Genomic DNA, 24,841 nt, shown 5'->3' on the forward strand with positions numbered 1-24,841 from the left:
CAATTTGCAGGGCAAATTAATTGAAAAGGAGAGAGCTGCAAAGAGCAAAACTACCAAACATCTGCAGATGGACCCCTTTGAGTTTCGGGCTGAGTACTGATCTGTGCATGCCTGTGAGGAAACTAGCAAGGGTGGGAAAATAATTAGCAGAAAGAAGTGGGTGGCACAACCCCTAGAACTCACTCAGAGCCAGAAATAGTTCATGCTCTGAGATGGTTTGGCTGTGTCCCCACACAAATCTCAACTTGAATTGTATCTCCCAGAATTCCCTTGTGTTGTGGGAGGGACCTAGGGGGAGGTAAATGAATCATGGGTGCCGGTCTTTCCCATGCTATTCTTGTGACAGTGAATAAGTCTCACGAGATCTGATTGGTTTATCAGGGGTTTCCACTTTTGCTTCTTCCTCATTTTCTCTTGCCGCTGCCAGGTAAGAAGTGCCTTTCGCCTCCTGCCATGATTCTGAGGCCTCCCCAGCCACGTGGAACTGTAAGTCCAATCAAACCTCTTTTTCTTCCCAGTCTTGAGTATGTCTTTATCAGCAGTATGAAAACAGACTAATACATGCTCCCACCAGCCAAGGCAGAAAAGTCTTCTAATACACAGGGCACTGGATGGAATCTTCAGAAGGGTTTTGCCTCCAAGCAAGACCAGCTTAGTTATGCTAGCTATTCTGGACTCACCCTAACAAAGCTTAAAAGTAAGCCATGAAAGGATCAAACCAATTCCAAGTAACTGAACTGCTCCTGAGAACAAAGCCCAAAAGTATTTTAAAAAATACAAAAAGTTCCAGCACCCAGCAAGGTAAAACTATGATTGGCTTTCAATAAAAAATTAACAGGCATGCAAAATAAAGCCCAGGAAGATATGAGCCAAAACTAGGAGAATAATGAAACAACAGAAACAGATCAAGAAATGACAGAGATGACAGAACTAGTAGACAAGGATGTTAAATCTCTATTATAAATATACTCCATGTGTTCAAGAGAGAACAAGGCACGAGCATGATGAAGAGAGAAAAGCCATAAAGAAGATTTGAAGTGGCTAGGCACAGTGGCTTGTGCCTGTAACCCCAGCACTTTGGGAGGCCAAGGCAGGAGAATCTCTTGATTCCAGGAGTTTGAGAGTAGCCTGGGCAACATAAGGAGACCCCCTCCCCTCTACAAAAAAAAATTTTTTTTTAATTATCTGGGTGTAGTGGCATGTACCTGTAATCACAGCTACTCAGGAGACTGAGGTGGGAGGACTGCTTGGGCCCAGGAGGTTGAGGCTGCAACGAGCTATGATTGCAGCACTGCACTCCAGCCTGGGTGGCAGAGCGAGATCCTGTGTCAAAAAAAATAAAGATTCAAATATTCAAATTGAACTTCTAGAGGGAAAAATACCAATATCTGAAATAAAAAGTACACAGGATAGGATTAACAGCAGATTAGACAATGCAGAAGAAAAAAATAGTAAATTTGCAAAAGAAATTATCCAAAATTACACACTGAGAAAAAAGACTGAAAAAAGAACAGAACATCAGTGAACTGTGGGATATATCAAGCAGCCTAATAGAACAGGGGTAATGGCAGGGGAGAGGTAGCAAGGCACAGAAAAAATATTGAGAAAAGAATGCCCCAAATTTTCCAAATTATATGAAAATTATACACAAACAGATACAAGAAGCTCATCAAACCCCAAGAAGAAGAAGAAACAAAAAAGAAAACACAAGGTACATCATAATCGAAATGTTAAAGAAACAGTGATAAAGAAAATCCTAAAAGTAGCCATGGGGCAGGGAAATAGACACGTGGCAGACAGAGGAGCAAAGAATTACAGCAGATTCAGTGTCAGGAATAATGCAAGCCAGGAGAAAATGGAGGCTCCATTCCATCACTAATGCTTTTTGTGCACTGGAATATTTAGGGTGGCCTAGTGTTGAGTACAAGGTGAGAACTCTGCGGCCTTAAAAACATTTGCAAGTACAGTATCCTCTGAAACTGAAAAAGGATAAAAACCCTTTCTTAGGCTCACATCTAAAAAGGGCATTTACCCATGTTTTATATCTATGTCCTCAGAACATTACAGACTGTAGTTCCAGTCTTATGGCAATAATCACTTAACACACTGTAAAAGAGACAGGAAAAGCTATCAGAGGATTCATCCCATATCAGAATAAAATCAAGTTAGAAATAAAAAATAAGGAGTTAGTCTACCAACGTCAGGCTTGAGCTGGTCTCTCTCAAGTGTAGACATTTGTTGGTTAATGTGTCTCATTGCCCTCTACAAATTCAGATAAAACTTATTTTTCACACCAGGTGCAGTGGCTCATGCCTGTAATCCCAGTGCTTTGGGAGGCTGAGGCGGAAGGATCACTCAAGGCCAGGAGTTTGAAACCACCTGGGCAACAGAGTGAGACCCTGCCTCTACAAAAAATAAAATCAGCCAGGTGTGGTGGTGTGCACCTGTAGTCCTGGCTACTCGGGAGACTGAGACAGGAGAAATCACTTGAGCCAAGGAGTTCGAGGTTACAGTAACCTATGATTGTGCTACTGTACTCCAACCTTGGCGACAGAGTGAGATCTTGTCTCCAAATATATATATTATATATTATGTGTGTGTGTGTATATATATATATATAAATTTTTTTCAGAATGGAAGAATTCTCTTAAGGAGTAAGTGAATGATAGTTACTCAGTTCTTAGCTATGCAATCCAGCCCAGAACAGCAAAATCTCTTCCTCATTAAGCACCCTGGGCTTTGACCCCATTCTTCAGAGTCCAGCCTGGGTCTCTACACATCCTGGAGGAGGCATTAAAGTGGGAGCTTTCCCAGGAGTCTATAGTTAACAGTTTCGTGGTTCCCCCCTCCCCCACTAAACTATAAACTAAACTGTAAATAAACTCCCAGGAAGGCTGGTACCCATGCTTCCTTTATAATCTGAGACTAACACACACTCCCCCCCCAAAAAAAAAAAAACCCCAGTGTAGGTGCCCCAGAGGGACTCTCTTCCCTGAAATACTAGTTGCCTGAACCAGTGGTTTTCTAACTGGGCCCAATTTTGTGCCACCTCCCCCATTTGGCAATGTCTAGAGGCATTTTTGGTTGTCACAACTTGGGGGCAAGGTGCTACTGGTTATCTAATGGGTAGAGCAAGGCATGTCAACTAAACATCCCACAATGCACAGGACAACCCCATACAACAAAGAATCACTTGATCCAACGTCAGTGATGCTGCAGCTGAGAGCCCAGGCCTAAGTGAACAAAGGATGGGCTGCCGAGATGTCAGTCGATCCACCTTAGTTGTACATGTGGTGCAAAACTCTCCCAAACCACTGGAAAGCCTTTTTGTCCAACCAGCATGTCCCCAGACCAACACTGTGATTCTCTCATCTCTAACTCAGGTTTACACTCCCTCAGAGAGGGGCTTGGGAATTAAGATATCTGGTTTTTCGCCCCAGCTCTGCCCCTGGCTGTGATTCTGGACATGTAACAAAACTTTTCTGGGCCCATTTCCCCCTCAGTAAAATAAACTGGAAAAGATTAAAAGTTCTTTCAGCTCTAAATTTCTATTTTAAATGCTAGGTTTGGCCTTCTTTCTTTTTTTTTTTTTTTTTTTGAGACGGAGTCTTGCTGTGTTGCCCAGGCTGGATCTCGGCTCACTGCAAGCTCCGCCTCCCAGGTTCACGCCATTCTCCTGCCTCAGCCTCCCGAGTAGCTGGGACTACAGGCACCCGCCACAACACCCAGCTAATTTTTTGTATTTTTAGTAGAGACGGGGTTTCACCATGTTAGCCAGGATGGTCTCGATCTCCTGACCTCGTGATCCACCCACCTCAGCCTCCCAAAGTGCTGGGATTACAGGCGTGAGCCACCGCGCCCAGCCTGGCCTTATCTATTTCTAATGATCCAAAGAGAAAGGGGCAAGGACCCAATCTTGTTGTGAGTAAGCACACACACCCTCTGAAGGGCTGTGGTTCTTATACCTTGGAAACCAAACTGGACCAAAGGAACTCAGAGAAGCCGGGAGCTTAGATAAGAGGGGCCCGCCTAAAAGGCTCTATAGACACCGGCTGAGAGGCCAGCCCAAGACCTTGGGTTTAAATTATGCAAGTCCTGACTAGCCCCTGTCTTGCCTTCCCTAGGTCAATCTTTTAAATCAACTATTAAAAGGTGGAATAGGACGGACAGAGCCTTACTATTCAAAGTATGGTCCATTAAGGGCAGCACTGGCAGCACCTGGGAGCTTGTTAGAACTGAAGAATTTCAGCCTTCATCCCAGATCTACTGAATCAGAATCTGCATTTTAGTAAGGTTCCCCAGGTGATTCATACGCATGTTAAAGTTTGGGAAGTCCTGGTTAGGGTATGCTGCCCTTCTAGTCCCTGCTTTGTCACCTCTTCATTCGGTAAAGGTGGCTTTTAAGACTGTCCACAGTCCTCATCCTTCAATCCCATCTCCTCGCACAGTTTACACACACACGCACACACACTCCCCACCACACCCCAGTTCAGAACCTTCAAACCCACACCACGAGTGATGGGGGTAGGTTACTTCCTTTTTGCATCTTTCTTAGGTCCATACAAGGCCAGAAAGAGGCAAGGTTTGAAGCACAAGCTAAATTACAGTCCTTCCAAGTGAATGATTCAGCCCATCCCTGCCATTCAAAGGCTCCCCAGGAGCAGGGACAGAAAACGGGGTGGTAAACACAAAGGTACAAACTCTGATGGAAGGAGATTCATCATTTGCATCTGAATAGAGAACAAGGGTCCAAAGTTTCATTTCTAACATTTTTTGTTTTTGTTTCTGTTTTTTGCTGCTGCTGTCTTATGTAACATAAAGATTCTTGGAGGCATAGGCAAAAGGGCAAAGCACACACACAGAGTTAACAAAAACACAGCAAGAGTTCTCCTAGCAGAGTGGTGGGGGGCAGCAGCTGGAACAAAACCAAGACCTGGATGAAGCATAGCATAACAGAGCACTGGAAAAGAAGATAGGACGTAGGGAGAAGGGGGGCTGGACTCTGTCATGCAGTCAGTGCACTGAAGGAGACTAGGCTGCTGCTCACCCAACACTCCCTCCCCTGCACAGGTCACTCACCCCTCTCACCCCACCCGCTGTTACAAGCAGCAGATGGCCCAGCCCTGGGCAGCTGGTCAGAGGACAGCAATCTGCACGTGCTTGCCTGCCCCTCCCCCAGGGCTAGAGATGAGGAGGACCAGGGCAAAGTCAACGCCCATCCCTGGTGGAAGCAATTCTTGCAAGAGTGCACTGGGGGTGGGGATGGCAACATCACCCAATGCTTTGCCACAATGAGACACACTTCAAAAACAACTCAGCATTATCCAAGGCTCTCCAGCACCCACACACAGCTCAGAAAGAGAGAGCCTTAGGCAGGGTGAGGGTGGAGAGGGTCAGAGAACGGTTCCCAGAGTGCACTGGGGTATGCTGACCCTGGTTAGTGGGGGACATCCATTCATTTAACATTTGCTTGTGTATATACCACATCCCAGGCGCTGCACCAGCAATGAGGGATACAGTGGTGATAGCAGACAGTCTCTGCCCTCAAGAAGCTCAGGTAAGGTCAGGAAGAACAAGGAAACAGACGGTAATACGGTGGGGTAAGTGCTGAGCACAGGGTATAATGGCAGCACCAAGGAGAGGCACCCGCAGAAGTATGGGGCAAGTGGCGGTCTAAGCTGATACCTGGCTTTAGAAGGTATTAGCCAGACAGAGCAGAAAGAGGTGGGTACAGGGAGTGTGGGGCATTCCAAGGAGAAGAAACACATCAAAAAGCTGGGAGGCAAAAGAGACATGGGAACTGCAATCTGTTCTGTCCCAGCCTTTGCTAACTTTGGTCACCTAGACCAGGGACAGACTCCTGGGTTTGTCATGGAATCCTAACACATTACTACCTAAAGGAACTTTGGGATCATCTTATAAAGTTCAATCTACCCATTTTAGGAGGGGAAAACTGAGGCCTATCAAACGAACATGACTTCTTGAGAGAATGGCTGAACCAGAACCCCATTCTCCTAACTCTCACCAAACAAAGTTTCCTCATATATCTCCCAATCAGAATCTGACCACTGACTGAGCCCTTCTAGACACAGAGCAAGCCCCAGAACTGTTCTCCACTAGGCTAGGTCTGTTCTGAGAACCCAAGGAATACCTCTCGTCCAGGCCTCTGCCAGATTGGACGTCCAGCAGCACTAGTCTCCAGGAGTTCCAACGAGGCAGGAACAGCTCATGAGAAAAAAAGAGTGGCCACCTGCCTCTTCTGGAAAGGAGGCAGAAAGCACACACAGCAGTACTGGAGATAGGCTCTGTGAGTGTATATTGGCAACAATGGGTTCCCCCTGGAAATGAAGAGTTGTTCTGAGAGCTGAAGGAAATTATCAGCCAACACAGAAACAGGAGGCAAGTCTGAGGTACTGCCAAACCAGGCAGGCTTAATTAAGGCTCTCCCACCCTCTTCCCCAGGAAGCCTGTCCCGACCCCTGGCTGGTCACACTACCCTAACTGTGAGAAGCACTCATTTCAGGGAAGCTGAAGGCCTTCCTCTTGGTCTCACCTCAGGAGGTAAGCCATCAGCCAGGGGTCTGAGCCACTGGAATTTCAGGGCCTAGCTGCCCTTACTGTCACCTTCATCTATGCCTTCAATAGCAACAGTACTTGCTCTATTGTGGTTCTCCAGCCTGCCACCCACTCCAGGCAGCAGGAGTGTGTGCAGAGTGGAAGAAAGCACTCATTAGCTTTGAGTGTAACCCTCTACAGAATCTAAATAGAAGGCACAGTTATTCAACTGCTAAGGCACAATTCCTCCTCTTCTCATAGTAAAACAAAGATGCATGTCAACACCCACTAGCTGACTAAAAACTGTGCAGAAAGAGACTAAGAGGCACTGGGGTTAAACCAACTTATTAAATTCATCTCAGTCCGCGGCAATTCTCAGTTCTATGACCCTGAAGCATAGGTGTGATGAAAACAGCCTAATAATCAGAAATATTTCCTGTCCAAAATGCCCTCAGATGCTGTCCCTGACCACATGCTCAAGTGCAATCCCCAAAGGTTGGCCCTGGCCTTCAGGGCCAATGCCAGCCCAGGGCCCTAGACATGGATATAAAGGGCAAGAAAGTGGCCTGCCAGAAAAAGATTTACTCTGAGTCTGAAAAGCGATGTCTGGTCTCGTACAACAAAGGGGTTATAATGGGAACCCTGTGTTCTAAACTCCTTCACATCTGCCACAAGGAACCTCTGGGTGGAGGTGAAAATGTGTGTGTGTGTGTGTGTGTGTGGTGTGCCTTGGGTGGAGTGGGGGCAGAGGAGATGACTTCCTTCTCTTCCACCCAAAAAACAACCCTTTAGAATATGTCCTCCTGAAAGGCAAATAAGTACAGTTCTGATTTCCAAACCTCACTGTTTGAGAGAACTTCTTGTTTTCTCTCTCTGCTTTTTAAAACAGATGAATGCTCCCCTAGGGGAAAAGCAGCTGTAAATATAGAAGAGGGTGGAAAAAGAATCCTGCTATGAGTTCTAGAGGAACTATTGTACTATTGTAAAAGGCCTTCTCAAAGGAAGCAATACACCCTATTCCAAAAACAAAACACACAACTTCATCCAAAGTCCTTCTCTAAAGTGTACCTTTGGGCAGATGATTTCTCTACACTCCACAGCTGCTTCCTCCTCTACCTGACACTAAGGCCTTCACATATAAAGTGAGTTAGCAATTTTCTTCCTGGGAGCCTTAAAAAGAACTAGTCCACAACTCAGTCCACTGCTACTGAGTGTCCTCCATCATCATCAACATTATCATCATCTTCATCGTTGTGATCATCATCATCATCGAAGGACTTAATTCATTATCAAACTACTGCTGACACTTAAACTTAAGCCACTATCTTTTTAGGTAAACTGAGGCCATAGTATTTACTAGTTGAGAATAGAATGGGAAGAGGGTATAAATCTGAAAAAGGTGGCCTGGCTTCTACATTTACTACTTTTCAAAAGCAACAGCATTTTTCCAAGGCTCAGGATTCTGTGAAATCACCCTCTGGCTTGTTATATCCCTTCATCCCAACAGTAGTGGGGATGCCACCCCAAAATCCATTTACCAAAAATAAAAGATGTAAAGACATGTTTTGGATAAAGTTTGTGAGAAAAAAATTCAAGCTGCTTCTATTTTCATACAAGCTACAATCACATCAGTTTTGCCTTTACAACAACACTTCCTACCTAGAAGTCCAGTAAGTTTAGATGTGCCTCATAAATCTAAACTATGTAACAGGGAATTTAGCTGGCTGAAACCGTCCTAGCCCACAGATGTTACCAACCTATTTCACAGTCCTAGGTGGATCTAAGAAATGAAAGGGAGATGGAGGGGAAAAGTTAGCATGATGCTTAAAGCCCTACCAAGTCAGAAGTGGAGGATACTGCTTTTACTTTCATGCAAGATTCTATTATCCAAAGAAAAAATGCAACATAAGCCTATAAACCACATCAGTGACATGACAAGAAAATGTTTGTATTTGCAAAATACATTCAAATCCCCAAACTCCCCAGAAAAATCAATACAAATGCCAATAATACAAATAAATCAAATCCTCAGTCTGACAGGTCTGCTTATTGCTCCTAAGAGTTCATTCCCTGAAGCTATAAGATTCCTTGTGGCCAGGCACCTTTCACACCCTCCTTCTGGGGTGACTCACCATGCAGAGAATCTGGATCAAAAAGAGGCATCTGGCCTCACCATCATTCCCCAAGAACCCTAGTCAACTTCTAGGATAAGCACATTTTCCACATGAACCAGAGTTTCAAGAGAATCCTATGATAATACAAACTCTTGGGAGACAAGTCTGACCCTTCCTGACCTTTCCGCTTTCTCTCAGGTCTTGGTTACCAGAGTCCTAAAACTGGATGGTCCCCAGCCTCCAGCCGCTCGCTGCTGTGCTCCAGGCCACCCAAAATCCTACTGGGAACCACACTCCCAAAGTAGTATCAGGTTGCCTTTCACTTCCAATGGTTCACATTTGTTTATTCCATGTATCATCATTTCCTGACAATCTTCTATATACAGCTTTAAAATGCAAAGAAGGCACAATCCCCAGCCTACCAAGAATTTCAGTGGAGTTGAGGAGGCTGCAAACCCAGACAGCAAACAATCAAAACACACAATAAGGCAAGCACGTCTATTTCAGTATTCTATATGGGTGCAATAAAATGCTAACCAGTGAGATATGAATGATTAGAACATAAGGAAGAATAAGCTGCAGCTATTTGTGAGTTATGAACAAAATAATGAAAAAATAGGAAAAAAAGAAATTAATCTGAACTAAGATAATCAAAGAGCGCCTTAAAAAGGAAAGAATGGAGATCTGACCTGAAAGCTTTGAGGGCTGAATAAGTATGAGGGTGGAAAGAGAGAACATTCCTTCTGGGGCAGGAATGCTGAAGCAAGCATGCTAGATGGGGGGTGGCAGGGTAAGGTCGGGGAGAGAGGCCAAGGATCAGGGAAGAACAGAAATAAACTCCATTCTGAAATCTGTCAGGGCAAGGGACAGTTCTTGCTGGTTTTCTTAGCATAAACTCTGGCTATTCCACAAAGTATTGAGTATTCAACTGAATATTTAAGGTAAGGCCAGTTTGCACAGCCATGAAAAACAGGCAGAGAAATTCTGCCTTGCATCAGTAACTAGTGGGAAGTCAACAAATATTCTTGAGCAGGAAACCTGACCTAATCCAGTTCAACAAGCATTTCCTAAAGGCCTCCTATATTTGAGGACCAAGAATACCCTCAAGAAGCACCTCTACCATGGGAAGGGATAGGAACGCTACCTCATACACATAGGGCTTTTTTCTCTTACCTAGTCTCACCAGAGAGGAGAACTGTGTTCTAGGGGGGTGAACCTGGCAAGAGAGACTGAAACAGCCTGGAAGGCCAGCGGATGACAAGGTCTGGTTAGGGTGGTGGAGATACGAACCTGTGAAAGAAAGAACTGGCAGGGCAGGTCACTGACTAGATTGGAGAAGCTCAAAAGAGGGGAGTTTTGGATGAGAGCAGGAAGACTCCGGTTTTGATTTCCAGATGGTGTCATTATCTTCAAGCAATGCTTTGTCTCAGTGAACACCAAATGCTAGGGTCAGTCATCTCAGCCATTCTGCCTGTTTCTGGGAACAGGGGTTACACATTCCATCCTTCCCATCTGCCCAGTGTTTTTTTGTTTTTGTTTTTAATGCTAGTTGTGATTTCCTGTAATTCTCATTTGCAAGGGGGTAAGGGGGGGTCAATGAGATGATACAGAAAAGAGGAGCTGACAATTCTTTTGTCCATCACATCATGACAAATACATCTCAACAGTCCTGCACTAAAGTTTTACTGGCAGCTCTTACTCTGGGAAGAAGAGAAAAGGGGAACGAAGCATTACATTTTAAAAGCCACAAGGGAAGTGTTCTCCTTACACAATGAGTTTTCCCCTTCTAGGCAACCCTCCCCAGCCGCATTTACTGAGGGAGGAGGGATGAGACAGAGAAGTGTCAGCCCTGAGAGCAACAGGAGCGCCAGCCTGGCTCCCAGAATGCAGCCCCTCCCTCTGAAGCCTGACCCCTCTACCCGGCCACTCTGCCGTCCCTGACATCCTAGACCAGGGAGAGAAGCAGCAGGGCAATAGCAGGGTTAACAGTGGTGCTCTCTGGAAGGGTTGCCATTAACCTGTATTTCCTAATCTTTCTTCCAAAAACAAGTATAATTTGTCATTTCTTAAAACTTTTTAAAAAACAAGCTACTAGGGGAAACAAATTTGAGATGTGCACCTTTACAAAGGAAAAGTATAATTTAGCCCTCTTTCCTAACCATTAAATAAGCATAAGGGGGAAAAAGCCCAGAATGAAGAAGAAATTGTTGTTGGTTTTAACACCTTGTGGATTCTCTGCCATATTCTAAACAAGTACTTCCCTCCCACCTGTGACAGATTCTGACCACCCTGGAATAGTCATGCTGTACCTTTCCACAGAGGGGCCTCAGAAAACTAAAAGGATGTGAACTGAGAATATCTGTTTTTGCAAGCATTTCCCAGCGCCCTGTGTTAGGCTTCCTAGGGATGGCAAACATTCTTTTACAAGCCTGTGACTTGGCTGTGTCAATGGGGACAGGGATGTTTTGTCATCCTGCAGGACTTCATTCTGTAAATGTCGTGGTCATAATCCTACTCCAGGAACATGAAACCTCAGGATAATCACAGAATCATTATTATTAGCTGGCATTTGAGTGCTTATTCACTGCGCACAGATGCAAGCATTTTACATCTAATATCTTATTTAATCCTTGCAACAACCTTAAAAGGTAGATACTGTTATCTCCGTTTTTAGGCAAAACAAAACAAAACAAAACAAAAAACAGAAGCAGAAGGGCTAAATAACCTATCCAAGCTTACACAGATAGAAAGTGATGAGACCAAGATATCAAACTAAGCAGTCTGACCCAAAAGCATGCAATCTTGGTAGAGTTGAAATTTATTCCATGTTATATAACATAATTCATTTTAAATGTTAAAATTATCCTAGATGTACTATGGACTAGGAGGCGTCATTATAAAAAGAGATGGGAAGGTCTGAAGATTTTTCCCCTGCTGCTTGCAGCTGTACTCCCTCTTGAGGTGGGGTAGGACTTGGACTTGGCTTGAGCAAGCAGCAAAAAGCCAGTTGAACATGCACATGTGAGGGCTGATTTGAAAGTTTAAGGTGGCCCAGGTGATGCTAAAGCATACTTTGAGTGACACTGCCTTGGGGCAGTCTAGGAGACTTCTGAAGCCGCTGCAAGCTTTGGGGACACAGGTCACTGGATGATGGTTAAGTCCCCTGAATTGCTAAGGAAACAGATAATCACTTTAAGTCACAGGCACCTCATGTTAAGAAAGCTGTTGACAGAATGGAGTGAAGTAAAACAAGAATTCAGAAACATGAACTCTCAGAGTCCCCTTTATAGACGTGCATTTAAGATTGCTTTTTCCATGATCAGCATGTACGCTTGACCCCAATTCTCCACAACTGAAACAACTTGGCTAGAAGTTGCCTCAAAAAAATGAGCTTGATTTTTCTGGAAAATAACTGCCAAAGATGGATACATTGCATATTAATGCTCAAATTAATATATTCTTAATAAAAACTTAGAAAAGGGTTGAGAGGGGAAGAGGTTTTTTTCCTTTCTTTTCCCATGTGTGTTCTTCAAGAGTCCAAACATGAAGCACGCTGCCTGGGTCTTTGCACTTGTTTGGAAATTGAATAAACATGATTCATTTTAAGGTTTTTCCTCTGTATTTTAGTCAGAGTCAATACATGTCCATCTACATATGTGAGCTCACCAATTCTGTCCTTCCTCCTCGGCTTAAATTATCTGTTTCAATTTTATTACTCTCCAAGAAAGATGGCTCCAAGCTCAGAAAAGGTTTCATTAATTTAATTAAGTTGTGCAGAAATGCTGATGCTTTCTGAGGCACCAGCCTGATCTTTCTTTGCTCCTTGCTGGTCTCTTACGGTAGGTCCTGGCTGCTGCCTTCACTTGGGGGAGAGAGACCACCTCTACTTCCTGACTTCCACAAGATCTTTACAGTGGCCAGTGTTTGGCCAAACGTTCAGACTGCCTGGCTCTGCTACTTAACTGCTGTGCCATCCTCGGCAAGTTTTTTTAATCCTCTTTTACCTATAAAGTGGGTACACAAGCAATCTACTTCAAAGTTGCTATAAAGATTAAATAAGCTAATATATAGAAAGCACTTAGGGCAGTGCCTGGCAAAGAGAAGGCATTCAATATCAGCCTGCCTAGTAATACTGAAGAAAGTTTTACATAAATTGAGAGCTTAATACCTTTAGAAGCAGTCTCAATTCATTACCACTACATTCAAACCTCTCAACAACCATGCAAATGAGACAAGACAATGTTTATGGACACTTCCTATGAGAAAGAATAGGAACTGGTTCAACTGCTGACTGTGGGAGCTGTTTGCCCATCCTCCCTCATTTAAGTCAGAGACCTGCCTCCATCATTTTCATATACCACCCCCAACACACACACATACTAGCAGGTGCTCAATAAATCCATGGTGAATTGCACTGACTTTAGGGTTAGTTGTGCTGTAAACACAGCAACCCGGCCTCACGGCAAGAAGTTGGCAAACCAAAATCATCATTCCTGGGCATTCCTGGCCAACTTGAACAGAAACAAGAGGGCTGCCTTTCCCAGTCCCAGCTCCGACTCATCCCTGAGAGGAAAAGGAGCATCTGCAAGAGAGTGGCAGCCAGAGGTCACTCAGAGGGAAACAGCAGAAGTGCCCCTGAACAACCTCTGAGGTAGCAGGGAATTAGGACAATACAATGGGCATTATCCAGACCCTCCCATTGGGCCAAATGGTAATCCATGGAGGTGGTGTTTCAAAGGCAGATAATGTTGCCTTCGCTGACTGATATGGGAGCTGCCTTTCAGTAGAGTACAGGCCAGTCTATAAATGCCAGGGATTAAAAGGCGTCCTGTGGGGGCCCAACGGCCATCTACCTAAATACAGAGGCTATCTGGTCCTCCAGGCTTCTCTGATCCATCCCTCACCCCTCAGGGAAGAAGTGCCATCATCCAACATTACACGCCCTCCAAGGGACCCCCAACCTCTCTTCCACTTCAGCTTATTTTTGCTAACCAACCTCTCCTTTCCACACCCTCACCAGGACCATTCACTCCCAAGTGCCCCTCCACTGCAACTCCCAACTGGCCCTACCCTCCTCTCTCCAGGTATTTGTTCTCTGCCTCCCTCACCACCTCACCCCCCACCCAACTTTCTAATCCACATATTCTTTACCTGCCATAAAATAACCATAGGCAGAACCGAGCTCAGTGGCTCATGCTTGTAATCCCAGCACATCTCTTCAAAAAATACAAAAATTAGCTGGGTGTGGTGATGCATGCCTGTAGTCCCAGCTACTGGGGTTAGGGGCTGAGGTGGGGAGGCGGAGGCTGCAGTGAGCCCACATAGCCCCACTGCACTCCAGCCTGGGCAACAGAGTGATACCCTGTCTCAAAAAACAAACAAAAACACCACAGGCTTTGGAATCACTCCAACCTTGGTTCTAGTTCCAATACAGTAATTAACAGTACTTAAATGTTCCACAGCTTGGATTCCTGATTTATCCAGTGAAGATTAGCCTACTGAGTTAAAGCACGGAGGACGCTGCCTGGCACAGGGCACACATTCAATACTTTCTGCCTTGTCCCACTCCCCAGGGGATTTTTCTTCTTTCTTTTCTGGGATACTCTGATACAGACACTCTTTCTAGGTACAACACCTGCTAAATACAGATGTCTTAACCCAAAGGAATAACTGAAATGTCACACACTTTCATCACCAGCAGTATCTCTGTAGCAAGCACACAGCCCCATTAGCAACACAGCCCCATCAGCAACCTTCAAATTCTACGAGAGAGAAGGCTGGTCACTTTGTACTTTGCCATCACAAATGACCCATGTGGTGAGAAAAAGTGATCAGAGGGGATGGGAAAACAGAGTTCAGAGTCACTTTGGGGCAGTGCGCAGTGACTCACGCCTGTAATCCCAGCACTTTGGGAGGCAGAGGTGGGTGGATCACCTGAGGTCAGGAGTTCCAGACCAGCCTGGCCAACGTGGTGAAACCCTGTCTCTACTAAAAATCCAAAAATTAGCTGGGCGTGGTGGCAGGTGCCTGTAATCCCAGCTATGTAGGAGCTGAGGCAGAAGAATCACTTGGACCCAGGAGGCAAAGGTTGCAGTGAGCCAAGATTGCGCCACTGCCCTCCAGACTGGGTGACAGGGCAAGACTCCGTCTCAAAAAAAAAAAAAAAGTCACTTTGGGCAAGAGCAAGGGATAAATAAAGTCTCTGTAAAGTAAGAGCAGCACTTCCATATGAGACTAAGACCCCCCAAAAAAGAGTCCCATAATCCCACATTGATATGTAAAAAGATTAAAATTAATTCTGACAGCAAGAACATCTGCCACTTTTACTAGAAATACCATCTGGGCCGGGCACCGTGGCTCATGCCTGTAATCCCAGCACTTTGGGAGGCCGAGGCGGGTGGATCATGAGGTCAGGAGATTGAGACCATCCTGGCTAACACAGTGAAACCCCATCTCTACTAAAAATACAAAAAATTAGCCGGGCGTGGTGGTGGGTGCCTGTAATCTCAGCTACTCGGGAGGCTGAGGCACGAGAATGGCGTGAACCCAGGAGGTGGAGCTTGTGGTGAGCCGAGATCCCGCCATGCACTCCAGCCCGGGGAACAGAGCGAGACTCTGTCTCAAAAGGAATAAATAAATAAATACCATCTGTTTAATTTCTGATAAGGCCCAGGCACAACTTTACATAGACCAAGGACTGCCTACAATATGTCCCTAAAAGGTAGCAGCATCCTAATGACAGCTCCAAGGCAGTGTGCCATGCCTCTCCCTGGTGTCCTGAAGCTGCTCCTGCTTCAAGAGCTACATCCTTTTCTAAATACCTCCTCCAAAACTTTTAGTCATCACTCTTGAAATCAGAACTAATTTAAGCAAGACTATCTTCAAAAACCAGATAAATACTAGAGCAACATAATAAAAGTCCTGAACAACTTGTGTTTTAGAGGGACTTCTACCATGGTGGTGTGAGGGTTTCTTTTCCAATGAACATTCTTATTTTGCAATTAGTTAAGAGGGTCCCTTCCATGAGGTCTTTAACATCCTCTAGGATCCACCTGTTGCCAAGCCAGTGGGAGTCAGAGCAGAGTCCTCTAAAGAAGTGTGATAGGCCAGTTGCAGTGGCTCATGCCTGTAATCCCAGCACTTTGGGAGGCCAAAGCAGGAGGATCACTTGAGGCCAGGGCTTCAAGACCAACCTGGGGAACATAGCAAGACAAAAAAAAAAAAAAAAAAATTGTTTTTTTTTTTAAATTAGCCGGGTGTAGTGGTGCGTGCCTGTAATCCGAGCTGCTTAGGAGGCTGAGCTGGGAAGATAAGCGCTTAAGTCCAGGAGTTCGAAGCTATAGTGAGCTATGATCAAGCCACTGCACTCCAATCTGGGCAACAGAACGAGACCCTATCTCAAAAAAAAAAAAAAAAAAAAGAAAAAAAAAGTCTGGTGACTTAGTTGGTATTAAGCATGAAAAAAATGGGTGCTTCATAGGTAGGCCCCCCCTCATACCTTTCAGATCCTGATGGGGAATTACTAAATGTAAACCCAACACCCATAGCAAGGAGATATTCAAAGAATATCTACAATGAAAAACGAAAAGTGAACTATGGGGGTTTGCCAGCCACCATTAAATGCAAATTTGGAAAAGGGAATATTTGAAACACATGCAAACACAAAAACGATCAAGTCCTGCAAGAAGATGGCACATGCCATCTTCCAGTCCACTGTGCAAACTGAGATTGGTAAAATTTGACACAGCATTGTCTGTATTTTTCACTAATTGGTAAGTATTTCATGACCCCTGTGCAGCAGGAAGAGAGCAGGGCACATGTGGGAAGGTCTGATAAGCAGAGAACAGAAAGGGCAAGGGTAAGAAGTGTACTGTAAAAACCCAAGGTGGGAAGATGGGAAGCCGGGGGCTTAATCAGCTCTGGCCCCAGGACTGAGTTTAAGGAGGAGAATCTCGCGCTCTCTGTAAACCGTACTGGGCAGAATCACTCAGGGCTTTTTTTCCCCCTCTCAAAATTCAAATATACAGAAGACGAGCCCACAGAGAAGCTCAAAACCTATTTCCCACCAAGACTGGCTTCAACTCAACCATTCAGTTCCACAAACAGGCAGATTGTTCTGGGAGCAGGTGGAACACCACGGGGAGCACTAAAGTGGTATAGGGAGAGAGGCCTTCCTTAGAGAAGCAAAGCCATCCTCATACAGGCCGTCCAGGTTGAAAGTGGGAGAGGATGAGCAGACTCGGTGGTGTGGCTGTCAGTGTGGACTCCAGCAGCAGGGACGGTTTCACAGAGAAGGCCAGACCTGAATTTTCTAGATGTGACAGAGTTCAGAGAACTGAGCCCACGAGGGGAGTGGCAAAGAGTGTGCCACCTACAAGACCAGGAGGCGGAGAGAGGAAACAAGCCTCTCCCTTTATCACTCTGGATGTGGTCCATCTGCCCTGGAAAGTGGGAAAAGGATGTGGTCCTAAGCTGGCTTCTCTCACTTACTCAGCCCCCACATTGACCCTTGCTAACCCCCTCTGTCCAGACCGGCCATGTTCTGCTGAGTTTCACATCCGCAGTCATGGCCAGTGCTTCCTGTCTGCACATCCGCGAGGCCTCCGTGGTTTTTCTGCCACCCACTCTGACAGGGCTGCACTGAAACATGAAGGAGACCATGTAGGCGTCAGCCCCGTTTCTGCTGCTAACCCAACATCTAGCCTTAGGACAAGTCACCCACTACTCTATGCCTCCTTTTCTGTAACTTTAAAGTAGGTAAAACTGCCTCCTCTTTTCAAGCATAGTTGTGAGGATAAAAGCTGATAACAGTTAATATTTACTGGGTACTTAATATGTGCCAGATACTGAGTTAACTGCTTAACCATCTAGAATCATTTAATCCTCAAACCCCCCCATCGAATAGACACTACTCTTAACTCCCAATTTCAGTTAAAGAAGCTGGAGCTTAACAAAGTTAAGAGACTTACCCAAAGCCACACAGCCAGACAGAACATCTAACACTACAAAAGGGTCAGCCACTAATTAATACTTCCCCAAACTGCCATCTGAGTATCTTTTAGTTGTCAGGCACATACCCATCTTTTTAAATATCCCATCTCATTTGATTTTCATAAAATTCTACAAGGGAGTACTTTTAAATGTAATTTTAATAAATTATTCAAGTTATACATGCCAATAGTAAAAAATTCAAATGAAACAAAAAGCAAGTTTAAGAAGTTAAAAGTTCCCTTTATCCTTTACCATTCACATCCAGAATTCCCCACACCAGGCAATCATCAATATTTTGGTAGCCACCCTTCTATAGATGGGTAGTGTTAACATCATTTCTATCCTACAAATGATAAAACAAGTATCGGCCAGGCACGGTGGCTCACGCCTGTAATTCCAGCAATTTGGGAGGCCAAGGTGGGTGGATCCCCTGAGGTCGGGAGTTCGAGACCAACCTGACCAACATGGAGAAACTCCGTCTCTACTAAAAATACAAAAAAATTAGCCGGGCATGGTGCCGCATGCCTGTAATCCCAGCTTCTTGGGAGGCTGAGGTAGGAGTATTGCTTGAACCCAGGAGGCGGAGGTTGCGGTGAGCCAAGATCGCGCCATTGCACTCTAGCCTGGGCAACAAGAGCGAAACTCCTTCTCAAAAAAAAAAAAAAAGAAAAGAACTAAGTATTAAAGAGGTTAAATTTGCTCAAGGTCATATGGCTGATACGTGGCAGAACTGAGACTGAAGCAGGGTCACTCTGATTCCACGGATACTTTCTGAGAAATGTGTCATTAGGCAATGTTGTTGTATAGACATCACAGAGTGTACTTACATAAACCTAAATGGCATAACCTACTATAAACCTCAGCTACATGGCATAGCCTAGGCTACAAACCTGTACAGCAGATATGTTACTGAATACTGTAGGCAGCTCTAACATGATGGTAATTGTGTATCTAAACATACTTAAACATAGAAAAAATACAATATGGTATAAAAGATAAAAAATGGTACATCTGTATAGGGCAGTTACCATGAATGGGGCTTGCAGGACTGCAAATTGCCCTGGGTAAGTGAGTGAATGAAGAGTGAGTGTGAAGGCCTAGGACATTACTGTACATTACTGTAGACTTTATAAACGCTGTACATTTAGGCTACACATTTTTTAAAATTTTTTCTTCTATAAATTAACCTTAGCTTACTGTGACTTTTTTACTTTATAAACTTTTTAATTATTTTAAACTTTTTGACTCATTTGTAATAACACTTAGGTTAAGACATACAGCTGTGACAAAATATTTTCTTTCTTTATATCCTTATCTATAAGCTATTTTCTATTTTAAAAAATCTTTTTTTGTTAAAAAACTAAAACACAAACACACACATTAGCCTAGGCCTACACACGGTAAGGATCATCTATATCACTATCTTCCATCTCAGCATTTTATTTCACTAGTAGGTCTTCAAAGGCAGTAACAGAACTGTTATCTCCTGTAACAATGCCTCCTGGAAAACCTGCTGAAGGATCTGCCTGAGGCTGTTTTACAGTTAACTGTTTCTTTGGGGGGTTTTTTTCCTAAGTAGAAGGAGTACAGTCTATATTGACAACAAAAAACATAGTATAGTAAATACATAAACCAGAAACACCATTATTATCAAGTATTATGTACTATACATAACTGTATGTGCCAGACTCTAATACAACTGGCCATGCTGTAGATTTATTTACACCAGCATCACCACAAACAGGTGAGTAATGCATTGTGCTATGACCTTACCATGGCTACAATGTCACTAGGTGATATAAATTTTTCAGTTCCATTATAATCCTATGGAACCATCATCATATATGCAGCAAAATGTTATTACACTGCACGACTGTATGCACATGTTCATATTTTTGTTCTATTAGTACACAAAAACATGCTGACCTTAGTGTACCTGTGCCGAGATGGGGATGGAGGAACCAAAAATGGACTATTGCTATCGTGTTGCTGTTTGCTGTTCCTTGGCAAGTTAATCAAGTCTGCAATCCTAGGAGGTTTCCCATCTCTCAACATGTGCTTTCATACCAGTGTCTGATGTAGCATTTGAACCCCAGCTGACTTAACATCACTACTACATACAAGTACAGTTGCTACCAAATGCATACTGGTTGCCAAAGGTCTTATCTTTCCCATTTGTAAAATGGGAGTACAATCTTCCTGACAGTATGCGATATCTTAAAGCAGTTTGGCCGGGCGCTGTGGCTCACGCCTGCAATCCCAACACTTTGGGAGGCCAAGGTGGGCGGATTACTTGTGGTCAGGAGTTCGAGACCAGCCTGACCAACATGGTGAAACTTCATCTCTACTAAAAATAAAAAAATTAGCCAGGCGTGGTGGTGGGCACCTGTAATCCCAGCTACTCGGGAGGCTGAGGCAGGAGAATCACTTGAACCTGGGAGGCAGAGGTTGCGGTGAGCTGAGATCGCACCACTGCACTCCAGCCTGCGCAACAGAGTGAGACTCCATCTCTAAAAAAGAAAAGAAAGCAGTTTGTAAGATGAAGAAATCTTTACTGCTATCAATATGGATGTCCAGTCTGCACAGTAAACACACAGGAACGTAAACCATCCTCAAGGGGGTGAAATCTATGAGGAGAAGAGACTAACCAAAACACAGGGCCAGGGGTGGTAGCTCATGCCTGTAATCCCAGCACTTTGGGAGGCTGAGGCAGGCGGATCACTTGAGTCCAGGTGCTCAAGACCAGCCTGCGCAACGTGGCAAAACCCCGTCTCTACAAAAAAATCAAAAAAAAATTAGCCGGGCATGGTGACGCATGCCTGTAGTCCCAGATATTCAGGAGGCTGAGGCGGGAGGATCGCTTAAGCCCGTGAGGTCAAGGCTGCAGTGAGCCGCGATGGTACCACTACACTCTAGCCTGGGCGACAGAACAAGATCCTGTTTCAAAAAACAAAACAAAAAGCCAAAAAAATACTGGAGAACAATTCAAAATGTATAATTCAGTGTTAAACTTTTGTGCTGCAAAGAATTCCTGTGGCGACATAATTAGTATATGGGAAAGAGCATCTGATAAATACTTGATCAATTAATGAGTTCAGATGTGTTGCTTGAAAAACACCTCACCTGCTGCCTTAACATTAGCCTCTTAATATCTTCACTATTCACAGAAAGCTATACCAACACCAAAACCCCGAAGTCTGTTCATTCTACCATTGCTCACGTATAACCCAAGAGAAAAGCGTGTCAGCATTTGTACAGAGCACCCTTCTTTCAACAATGTGCTTTAAAAAAAGCATGGACAGACCTTCAAAGGAGATGACCTACACAATTATATAACTCCAGAAGCAGTAGAACTGCCCCCCAAAAAGAGTTCAATTGTGGAGAACAAAGAGAAAAGTGTTAACTACTTTCCTGCCTGTAACCTGACACACTGGATACTAAATATATTTCTCTCCAAACTACAGAGGCAAAGGTGTAAGTTGACTTTCAGGAATGAATGATGCCTCCCAAGGCTTTTAAAAGAACAGAATTCTAGAAACAAAGACCTGCTACCTAAAAATTAGCAGGGATGACTTTCTGGTCTTCAGCCCCGTAATAAGGGGGCCCTATAGTTTGTTTTTGATTGGCCTTGCTAAAACATTCTGGACAACCTCCAATACCCTCTCTCTCCTTCACCTTCCACTGCCATGGTTCCTGAGCTGTCTTCCTGCCACCAGACAGGGTGAACTTGGTGAATGTTAACAGCTTTTTAACACCGTTTTTATTTGTTTTTCACTCAAACCAGGCCTCCCTCTGGATGACTCCATTTTTAGAATTTCATCAATAATACCACTCTTTCATTCCTTGTCATCAAGGCTCATAACCTCAAAGTCACCCTGCCCTCCCATACTTGTTATTTTAATCCCCTACACCTGGTCAATCATTTATTAATCATCCAATTAATCCAGGAGGGGGTATAAGGAAGTGGAGCAGACAGTCACCGACCTCAGGGAACTTCCAATGTCAGCCTGGAACCAGGGCCTACACAGAGATGGCCACCCAAAGAGGTAAAACATAGGGGGAGGGCGTATGCTTATTGGAACTAGGTCCTTTACTGTCCCCAGCAGGTTGTAAAGCCACAGATATATCAGGAAAAGGGATCTCACAAATCAACATTTCTAACTAAAATTGAGGCTTGAGGGAGATGGAAAAAGAAAAAAGATTCCCTAAGGAATTCATGCCACTGATCCTCTTATTCCCCTTCTCCCAGTTTCTCATAGTTGAACCCACATCTCCTTTTTTCTTTTAATTAAAAATAGGATATGTCAGGGTCTGAAAACATTCCCAGATTAAAAACTAGTTGATTAAATAAAGCAAGAAACAGGAATCCTCAAAACACACCAAACTCCTAGACCTAGCTCACTGCAGAGAAAGACAATTCATTTATTTAATGGGGAGCCTAGGGGGAACTCTCTAACGATAGTTTTCAAGTTCTTCCCTTCCAGGATGACTGTGGTTTGGAACACAGAAGTAACTGACAAATCCCAAACAGTCAAGCTGAAAGTCTACTGTACACAAAAGATTCCTCCAACACTACTCTCAAATTAAAAACCTCATGAGTATTCCCGCAGTATGCTAACTCCATGCCACCAAGTACTATGTCCATTTTGTTCTTTGTTCACAACTGTATACCTAGTGCCTAGAACAGGCATCCATTAATTATTTGCCAGACAACTAGACTTACTTCCCTTTGGTTTCTGCAGCAACCACCTACCAGCCTCCCACCAGCCTGACATCATAGCCTAACCAGATTATCAGCTCACAAATTATTATGACTTGAGGGTACATGTAAAGGAAAGATGGATTGATGAATTCTTATGAAACTTAGAGCCTGTTTTTCTTGCTATTTTGCTGTGTAACAAGCAAAATTCCGACAAGACAGAAACAAGGAGACAGACAGTCTTCCCATGGCAGAGTTTCTACCTGGAGGCAGATGGAGGACTGATAAAGGGGTGGACCAGATAAACATATCATTGGTTAATTTTCTAGCAATGCCTCAAGTGTGCCAACTGAAACAGCAGCACCCACTAAACACAAGACTCTGTTCACTGGCTTTCTGGGATGGGGAAAGCCAGTATATATGACCTGCTTCCTTCGTGCCTGGTTAGAGACATACAGTTATAGATGTGTGCTCACGCTGCATTTAGGTGGGTAGCTGATTCCACATACAATAAGCCCAAGGAAGTCGAGACACACCTCTGAAGGGTTTGGTTGGTTAATGGGGTGTGGGGGTGGGATCAGTTCTCCCAGACAGAGAACACATCCCATTGGCCTGGGGTCAAGTGGTTTGTTTTTTGGAGACATGGTCTTAACTGTGTCACCCAGGCTGGAGTACAGTGGCACCATCATAGCTCACTGCAGCCTTGACTTCCCAAGCTCAAGCGATCCCCCAACTTCAGCCTCCCAAGTAGCTGGGACTACAGGTGTGTGTCACCGTGCCCAGCTAATTTTTAATTTTTTTTTTTTTTTTTTTTCTGTAGAGATGTGGACTCTCACTATGCTGCCCAGGCTAGTCTTGAACTGGTCTTGAGCAATTGTCCCACCTCAGCTTCCCAAAGTGCTGGGATTACAGGTGTGAGCCACCGTACCGGGCCAGGTGGCGTTTTTGAATGGCAAAGATACACAGCACAGAGATTTAAAAGTTAAGCAGGCACAGCCTGAACACAACTACACTGATGTTTTAAAGTGAAAGCAAGTTTATTAAGAAAGTAAAGGAATAAAGAATGGCTACTCCATAGGCAGAGCAGCCCTGAGGGCTCTGCACCCATTTTAAGAACAGTTTTCTTTCAGAAGAATTGGACTTAATGACTCATTGCCTTTGTAATTTCACTATTAGACTCAAAACTACAATCACAGAAGTAACTTGAATTTGTTCCCAAAAATATGAACCACGACACCCTGCTGGACTCCCAACCCCCATTCCTGGACCAGGCCCAGAGGAGGGGGAGAAACAAAGAGGTGATCACACCGGGAAAGAAAAGCACTAGACTAGGAATCAGGGGCCCTGGCTTCTCCACTAGCCCTTTCACCTCTCAGGCAAGTCAGCTCTGAGCATCCATTTCCCATTTGCATTTCTTTAAAATGAGGAGGTAGAATAAGAAGAACCCCAAAGGCCCATTTTTCCAACTCTAACATTTCATGAACCTAGAGCCTCTCTTCATATACTGAGTTGTGCTGGGAGTTTTGGTAGCATCTAGATAGCAACAGTGAAGCATCTGGATCTTCAACTAAGAATCTCATCTCACTTCACTCAACCTTTGGAAACTCTTAGGATTTGAGAATCGAATTTGCATTAACAGGTAGGGCCTGCTTCAAATCACAAAATTTTTGGCAATGAGTTTTGGCAGGAAGTTATGGCTGCATTCACACACATTTACACACACACACAGGAGGGAACTTTCTAGAAGAACTGATCCTTGGCCTTGGCTCCAGATACAGGAACCCAGAGAAGAGAATTCAAGTTCCTAGTTTTTGTCCGTCTTGCTGGACAAAGGGCATGTGCCCTATCCCTCCTGTTTCTCTGCAGTGTAACCATCTTGATCCTCTGTTAAATCATTAGGTAGCCTGCATATGCACACTTTCAAGATCTTTTAGTAGGGATCTAGGATCAGGGAAAGCAAAACTAGCTGTTGAAAGCAAGACTAGCTGTTGGTCACAAGTGCTAGTACAGGCTGAGTGTCCTTTATCAGAAATGCTTGGGATCACAAACGTTTTAGATTTTGGAATATTTGCATACACATAAGGTATCTCAGGGATGGGACCCCAGTCTAAACACAAAATCCATTTATGTTTCATTTACACCTAATACACATAGCCTGAAGGTAGTTTTGACTGTGACCTAAAACATGAGGTCAGGTATGGAATTCTCCATCATGTGGGTGCTCAAAAAGTTTAAGATTTTGAAGCACTTCATATTTCAGGTTAGGGAAACTCAACCTGTGGTTCCAATTAGAACAAGGGCAAAAGGAGACATTCTGTTGCATTATTTCATTAATATGGTTGGCATGATGTAAAACCACACAGGGACACATCCTGTAGAGGAAATGACACTCCAAGCAGCACCATCTGCTCCTTTTTGTGTCTGGCATGATCTGTTTTTAACCTCGGGTTACACCTGAGGTCCACCTGGAAAAGCCCTGTGG

The 24,841-nt window shown here is 44.2% G+C and overlaps 1 protein-coding gene across 2 annotated transcripts in view; it reads right to left on the bottom strand.

Annotated features, from left to right (window-relative positions):
• The window catches only part of SUSD6 (sushi domain containing 6), a 111,535-nt gene that overhangs the window by 80,172 nt on the left and 6,522 nt on the right, over positions 1 to 24,841 (bottom strand). The window contains exon 1 of one of the 2 annotated variants that reach the window (XM_055289002.2): positions 1,206 to 1,318. The exons of the other annotated variant lie outside the window; for it this stretch is intronic. The gene's annotated coding sequence lies outside the window, so the exon portion shown is untranslated. Of the gene's footprint in view, positions 1 to 1,205; positions 1,319 to 24,841 lie in introns of those variants that run through there. 2 annotated transcript variants of the gene reach the window in all.

The sequence above is a fragment of the Symphalangus syndactylus genome, chromosome 8, assembly GCF_028878055.3.
Source record: "Symphalangus syndactylus isolate Jambi chromosome 8, NHGRI_mSymSyn1-v2.1_pri, whole genome shotgun sequence".
Lineage (NCBI taxonomy): Eukaryota > Metazoa > Chordata > Mammalia > Primates > Hylobatidae > Symphalangus > Symphalangus syndactylus.